The following is an 8582-nucleotide window of genomic DNA, read 5'->3' on the forward strand; positions in this document are numbered from 1 at the left end:
ATTCTGACTGAAGGAGTTCAATTGATGTGTATATTACAGCAGTACTGTGATTTGAGAAGTCTCCAGAAAAAGCAGATGTATCAGTGCACATTTGTCTTTGACTCACTATAGGACCCAGCGGTTACCTCACACAGTCACACGGGGGGAAGGGGAAGAATGTTTACGCCTCAACAGGAGGACCCGCTTGCGGTGGGGCTGTGCTTGTCGGGTCCGGCCTCTGGGCAGGGCGGGGCGGTGCTCGCTGCGGTGCCTGGGGGGGGGGGGGCGCCCTGGGTCCTGCGGTGGTGGGGGTGCGGGGGGTGGTGAGGGGCGTGTGGGGGGGCGGATGGGTGGGGGGCTGCGCATGGCTGGTGTCCTCCTCCCACCCCAGGCCGCCCTGGCCGCTCCTCCCTTCCCGTTCACATGTAACTAGGGTTTTGGCGGGACGGTGAGGAGGGGGCAGCTTCGTCCTGTTTGCCGGACCCTGCCTTGTTGCGCCACCCCCCCCCCCCAAAAAAAAAATTTAAAAAAAAATTAAAAAAAATGTAACAACACACACTAGTCACCATATGTCACTAGGGCTCCGGGGGGAGGGATGGGGCAGACTAGCTTTCTGTCGCCCAACCACGGTGGGAGCCCCCTGCCCTGGTCACTCCCCCCAATTTGAATTGCACGTCAGTCAGAGACACACTCCACCCACACCATATATCACACTAGGGCCTTGGGAGGCGGACAGGGATAGTTGGCCAGCTGTTAGGCCCCTGCACCATGACTGTCCTCCCAATTTGTTGGGACCCGGCCGGAGTGTGCGCGGGGGGCCCGATGCTTGGGGGCCACTGGTTGGCAGGGCCAGCCGCGCCCTGTCGCGCCCCTCACATCCACCAACGTTCCACAGGAAGTGACAAACCTGCTCACGCCCACTTACATGCGCGTATACACACATAGCACTTTAATGAATATTTGGTTCATCTTGATGCTAACCTCACCTCTTGTTACAGCCAAGTCTTTAGTGTTGTAGTTGTCTTTGTACTGTCCTGAACGTATGTCTTGTTATGTTTTGTGTCTCTCCCCATCGCTTGTGTCCCCCTCCCTTCCCCTCCCCTATGTCACTCCACCCCCCCCCCCCCCTCCGGCCCCCCTCAATATGTGGCGTGGGGGAGGAGAGCAGTAACAGCCTACTCATGGAAGAAGACGAAGACGAAGACTCGCTACTCCACCCCCCCCCATCTCATATCCCATCCCCATATGCCTAAATAAAGTATGAAATAAGCAACAGGGGGAACATCTGACACCTCTGGAAGAATACAAGGGTACCAATACTCCCCTGTTATAGATCAAACTGGCCCCAAAACACACAGCACCCAGATCAATCATACTGCTTGCCCAAGATACCGGGGACACAAAACAAAACAAAAAAAAACAAAAAAAAAAACAGGAGGACTCAATAGTTGGGATGGTCATTGTCAACAACAGCATCAGGCTGCAGTGCTACAGAAACATCAGATCAGGATGAAACAGTTGTACTCTGTCCCCTTTGACAGGAACTCTGAGGATGTAAAGGAACTCAGGTACCAAGATGAAGTTTATGAAGGTATATGTAAAGGTTTAGGACCACCACCCACATGAACAGATGTCACTTCTAGATGCAATACTGCTGGGTGTATGGACATAACAGTGGAACACATCCAGGGCTGGATAAGGCACGCAAAAAGATGTTTTCTTCGGTGTAAAGCAAGAGATAACATTTGGAGTGATGTTGATGAAAATCTATGGCCAAATTCCATAGGACAGGATGGATGGGCCAGGCCAACAGTGGACTTTTGATACTGATAGGAAGACAATATATTTACTAATTTGTGAATTACTGTATATCGTGAAACTATTGCTTTTTGGGATGTATTTGTTATTGATTGTAATGTATTTTGAGTAATTGATTGTGTTGTATTCTTTTCTGAATTACAGTATATTGCACTGTGAGAACAAACGTCAAAATACTGTAAAACATCTGAGTACTGTTGCTTTTGTGATTTGTTTCTTTATCATATATTGTTTTACATTACACAGTAAAAATTGTTATTCTGGGTTTCCAATATAGTAAAACATTCATTCATTTACAGTTTACTGTAAATTTACCACACTCAGTCATGACATCTATTGTGAGAGGCAAACCAACAGATCAAAAGTTTCTTTAGCTGCTTGGCTTGAAATATTTGTGGATGCAAAAATAGAGGAAAGGGAAACACATAATATATGTATTTAGCAATGCTCCAAGTTGTTTGTGTTTTGTAGTTCATTGAACATTGAGAGACAAAGTAGTCTTATGGGAGAAAGCATATGCTATAGTTATGGCAGCATGAGTCACTTTTGGGTGAAATATTAAGTGTTTTGGTGGTTGAAGTGCATTTTGCACCAAAGGTTAACTGATGTGCTCAGGTGCGTGTTTCAAAAGCACACTCTGTGAAGAGTTTTGAAAAAGAGGACATGGTATTGAGACAAGTGTGAAAACGATTGTAAAAAATTGTAAATGCAAATGTTGATCTATTTGTTGACTCAAAATATTCATTTGAATTGCCCCTTGAGAACAGTTGAGAAGCAATGAAATGTTATTTTGCAATAGAAAGACAACAAAAAGAAGTACACCATACAACAACCTCACAATAAGAGACTTCTGCACCTGCCGCAGTGAGAGACGCACTTGTGTATGATCCGGAGGAAGCGTGACTGACCTCTTACAGCAGCAAACATAGGGGACAAGGTACAGACAAAACACAGACAAATAGCCATTGCTGAAAGCATAATGGTGACTCGTATCTCATTGTGATTCAAATGCGGGCTCAGATAAGCATTCAGAAATGTACATACTAATAAAGAAATACTATCAATGGATAGTTACTTTGTAGGAAATCTGCACTTAGTTTTATTGCAAAATAAATTAGCTGTTTATTGAAAACCTTCCTTAAAAGGGATTCAATTTGAAACACACAATGGACAGATAATTAAAGAGGTACTTAAGTAAAAGCATGCATATTTATAGGTTTTATGTCTGTCCTAACAAAGTGGGCATAAAAAATATTATAATTTGTAAATAAATAATATGATTTAGGGAAAGAGCTGTAATTCAGGACTGAATTGTGGTGATATACTGCAGGGGAATGGCATGCAACTCAGCGCACACTGTTTTTAATTCAGTACATTAGAGTGTCGAAGGCCAACATGATCTTGCACAAATTTAGATCACTAAAGTTATCAGTTCTTGTTCTTAAAAAAATGGAATGGTTTGTGACATTAAAATGATGTGATGCCAGTTTGAATATTTTATTTAGTTCAGAGTGTAAAATGTGTCTATATATCCAGTGCCCTGCAAAATAGTGGCACCCTTGAACAAGGTGAGCAAAAAAGACTGTATGAAATAAACTATATTGGCAATGAAAACTAAATTTAACAAGCAATTATTTTATTTTCCAAAAAGGTAGGTGTCATTGTGTACATTTTATAACATCCACCACCATATGACATCCTTTTCAACAAAAGCATCCTTCTTATACCCATTACTGGTGTGCTTGGCCAAAAAGCTCAATTTTGCTCTCATTTGACCATAACATCCCGAAGCTCCAATACTGAACTATGAAGTTGAACTGGATACACTCAGTGAGCACTTTATTAGGTATTTATAAGACTTCTGCTGCTGTAGCCTATCCACTTAGCAGGTTTGACTCGTTGTGTGTTCAGAGATGTTCTTCTCCATACCACTGCTGTAATGTGTGGTTATTTGCGTTACTGTCCCCTTCCTGTCAGCTTCAATCTGGCCCTTCTCCTCTGAACTCTCTCATTAACAAAGCGTTTCTGCCCGCAGAACTGCTTCTCACTGGATGTTTTTAGTTTTTCGCATGTCTTCTTCTGGGCACTGGAACTGAGCGTGAAGACCGGGATTCCCTTGGGGCGGAGGCAGAGTGGAGGCAGGTGCTGGTGGGTGGGTTGGAGGGTACTGAGGTGATCCTCTGCCAGTTCAACCTCATAGTTCAGTTCCATTGCACAATACCCAGCAGTCTTTTATCCTTGTCCATGAATGGTGACCCCAGCCTACCCTCTATATATGTATTATCAGATGCTGATGTCTCACCACTTCTGCTGGCTCACTGAACATCTGTTCACTGGATCCAATTGATGACACTCAAGTCTTTTCCCCCGGGACACACAGGTCTACTCACGCATGTCAGCCTACCTGGTGATGTCTCATCCTGGATGAACAACTGACACCCAAAGTCTAATCTGGCCCAGACTGACAGACATGTCTACATCCATACCAAGCCTGATCTCCTCCAGGACTTCTCAGTCTCCTTTGGCAGCGACACTCAACTCCAGGTCCTGTGGGCCAGTGTCTGCAGTATTTTCTCCAATCATGCCCTCACGGCCTAGTTTCACTGATGATTTTACAGTGTTTCCTGACAGTGGTGGTTGCTGAGCTCAAAATAGACTAGACGGAAATCTGACGATGTACAATTCAGATCATTGGCATGCTTGTTAATCAATGAAAATGAATGGAGATGGGTACCAGAATAATACCTTGGTTGGTAAACAGACAGCTTCTTTCTTCACATCATGTTAGGGAGATTAAATTATAAATGAAATTGAAGAAAATCTGTTTTATTCACTAAATACATGTAACAAAAGAATATACCCTATCTGTTAACTACCACATTTACTTTCAACACAGCCTTCAATAAATGCTAATGAAAAGCTTCATGATCATGTAAATCATGAAATCTGTTCATTGCAAATCTTCATCATGAATCTCTGAGTGTGGTTCCAGAGGACAAAGATGCACATGTATCCACAATTTAAAAAGATGTTGATAATATGTGCACAATATTGTGATGCAAATATAAGGTTAGTCAGTTATCCTAATTCATACAATTACAGTTTTTTTACAATCGTTTTCACACTTGTTTCAATACCATGTCCACTTTTTCAAAACACTTAACACATTCACCATATCAATAGACTATGTGAACTAAACTGTGGATACTTTTGCATTGCTTTCATACTAAAGGCATTCAATCACCACTTCTTCCAAAATTCATGAATACCTTTCTCAGTCAGTGTTCACTACCAGCAAAAGTTTGTACAAATACAGCAAATTTTGCAGACATTTAGATACTCTGTTCAAAACAGTTAACTTTCAGTTCAAAACCCAATACAATTCTGATCATTGTGAAAGGAAATATGCTGCATTTTGGCAGAAAAATGAAACTATATGCTTGAAATACATAAGACAGATCATTCTGATTTGAGCAGAAAGTTTATTCAGTTTATTCAATTTTTTTGTTTGCAGCCTTGTTGCCATCTATACAAAAGTGATCATACTTGCATTTAAATGTGCATGTATATAGGGTAAATATAGATGTAGTTGTTACTGAAGAGATTTTTCCACTATTACTGCTGTATATGAACTGTTGAAACACCTGGCTGTCATTTCAGTGAACAACCTACCCAGGTGTTTGTTGTTTGTTCCTCGTTACCACGTATACAAAAGGGGCCACCTTTGGATTGGCATTTGCATTCTTTAGCCTTGGTGGGGAAAATGGATGCAGCCAGAGGCAGAGGAAGAAGACGTCGCAGAAAAGCAAGAACAGTTGTGTCTGATGAAATCAGAGCCACAGTCATTGATCATGTGGTAAATCATGGTCTGTCCCTGGTACTATACAGTATTCACAGCATTCTGACTGAAGGAGTTCAATTGATGTGTATATTACAGCAGTACAGTGATTTCAGAAGTCTCCAGAAAAACAGATGTATCAGTGCACATTTGTCTTTTACTCACTACAGGACCCAGTGGTTACCTCCAAGGGTAAAGAGGGGGGAAGGGGAAGATGTTTACGCCTCAACAGGAGGATACAATAGTTGGGATGGTCATAGTCAACAAGCATCAGGCTAAGAGAAATATGCAACAACAACATCGCAGACAACAACATATTTCAACATTGACAGTGTAAGCACTACAACCATTTCAAGAGTGCTACAGAAACATCAGATCAGGATGAAACAGTTGTACACTGTCCCCTTTGACAGGAACTCTGAGGGTGTCAAGGAACTCAGGTACCAATATGAAGTTTATGAAGGTATATGTGAAGGTTTAGGACCACCATCCACATGAACAGATGTCACTTCTAGATGCAATGGCTGCTGGGTGTATGGACATAACAGTGGAACACATCCAGGGCTGGATAAGCCACGCAAAAGAGATGTTTTCCACGGTGTATAGCAAGAGATAACATTCGGAGTGATGTTGATAAAAATCTATGGCCAAATGCAGAGGACAGGATGGATGGGCCAGGCCAACAGTAGACTTCTGATACTGATAGGCAGACAATATATGTGCAAATTACTGTATATAGTGAAAATATTGCATATTGTATTTGTTATTGATTGCAATGTATTTTGAGTAATTGATTGTATTGTATTTTTCTTTTCTGAATTACAGTATATTGCACTGTGAGAACAAACATCAAAATACTTTAAACCCTCTGAAGAATACTGTTGCTTTTGTGATTTGTTTCTTTATCATATATTGTTTTACATTACACAGTAAAAATTGTTATTCTGGGTTTCCAATATAGTAAAACATTCATTCATTTACAGTTTACTGTAAATTTACCACACTCAGTAATGACATCTATTGTGAGAGGCAAACCAACAGATCAAAAGTTTCTTTAGCTGCTTGGCTTGAAATATTTGTGGATGCAAAAATAGAGGAAAGGGAAACAAATAATCTATGTATTTAGCAATGCTCCAAGTTGTTTGTGTTTTGTAGTTCATTGAACATTGAGTGACAAAGTAGTCTTATGGGAGAAAGCATATGCTATAGTTATGGCAGCATGAGTCACTTTTGGGTGAAATATTAAGTGTTTTGGTGGTTGAAGTGCATTTTGCACCAAAGGTTAACTGATGTGCTCAGGTGCGTGTTTCAAAAGCACACTGTGTGAAGAGTTTTGAAAAAGAGGACATGGTATTGAGACAAGTGTGAAAACGATTGTAAAAAACTGTAATAATTGTATTGTTAATTGAAGGAAATTATTGAAAACAGATTGAGACCAATAATTAATATGAGGGAATGTTTAACAGCCTTCTTGAATCTTCTTCTTGAATCTTGGTGGAAAAATAATTTATGAAATCAAGTGGTATACTGGTTGAAGTGAATACTACACGGTGGCCCACAGGACCTGGAGTTCAGTAGCGCTGCTATAGTGGCTGTCATATCCCATGGAGTGACACTCAACAGCAACCTTACCTTCACTAGCTACATTGGGTTTGAAGATTTGAAGAGGATTGAAGATTCTTCCTTTTCAGCATCAAAATAATCTGCTCCTTCTTCTTCACCTAGTCCATTCAAAACACTGGCACTGGCCTACCAGGATGTGAATGGAAGGGAATGACTGCTTAAAATCTACTGACTATCATCAGACCTTACATGTCAGCCACACCAACACCATCTTTTCAACCACTCATCTTGTCTTCTGTGTGTTCCGGCCTCCTGCTGTGGAATATGCTGCTACCAGATGCCAGAACAGCCGACTCGCCTCTTCCGATTGCAGCTTGTATTTCCTAAATTCGTTGTTAGCACAAAAGTCTTGCTATTTGATAGCATTTGAGACTAGCCATGTTACTAGCATTTTTGGATATTGTATTACGTGCATTATACTGCCTTTTTCCAGTATACCAGTCTATGGTTAAAACTTGTAACTTCAGCTGGCCAAAGTATTATGGGCTCCCCTATTAAATGAGTCGGATTCCTATGATTTTCTCAAGAGGAGAGCATCTGCCAAAAGACTACATGAAAGTGTCTGGACTTATATATTTCTGTGACTTAATGGACCCTCTCTTTAGTTAAATATCAAAATTCACACCTGTGGTCTGAACTGAAGAGGGGTGTCCATAAGTGCAAACCCAAGGATATACGTGATTCAGAAACGTTCTGCATGGGGGAATGGACAAAAATCCAATCAAAATGTGTTCTCTAACCTTATCACAAATTCTAGTCATGTTTGCCAGGAGTGTTTGTACAAAGTATTAAACCTGGGGTGTTTTTTTGGGAAATAAAAAAATGGAACCAGAGTAAGCACAATTTATTTAAAAAATCTATTTAATTTATGTAATACAAAATGTTATCAAACACCCATGCTATCAAAGAAGAAGTAATTTAATCTTAATAACTGGTTGCACCTCCTTTAACAAGAATAACTGCAGTCAAACACTTCATAAAATTTGATATTAATCTTTCACATCACTGTGGAGGAATTTTAGCCCACTTTTCTTTCTTTCTTTAACTGCTTTCATTCAGACAAATTCAATGGTTTATGTGCAACGCTGTAATTACCTCCTATTGATGCTGATGTCACAAAAACTACCAGAAATGAGAATGATACATATTGTCACTTTCAGTGGTATGATGAGTTTTGATGGTCATGATCAATTATACAGTACATTAATGCCATTTGGCAGACGCTCTTATCCAGAGCAACGTTCAGTTGATTAGATTAAGCAGGAGACATTCCTCCCCTGTAGCAATGCAGGGTTAAGGGCCTTGCTCAAAGGCCCAACAGCTG

Source organism: Conger conger, chromosome 1 (genome assembly GCF_963514075.1).
Source record: "Conger conger chromosome 1, fConCon1.1, whole genome shotgun sequence".
NCBI lineage: Eukaryota > Metazoa > Chordata > Actinopteri > Anguilliformes > Congridae > Conger > Conger conger.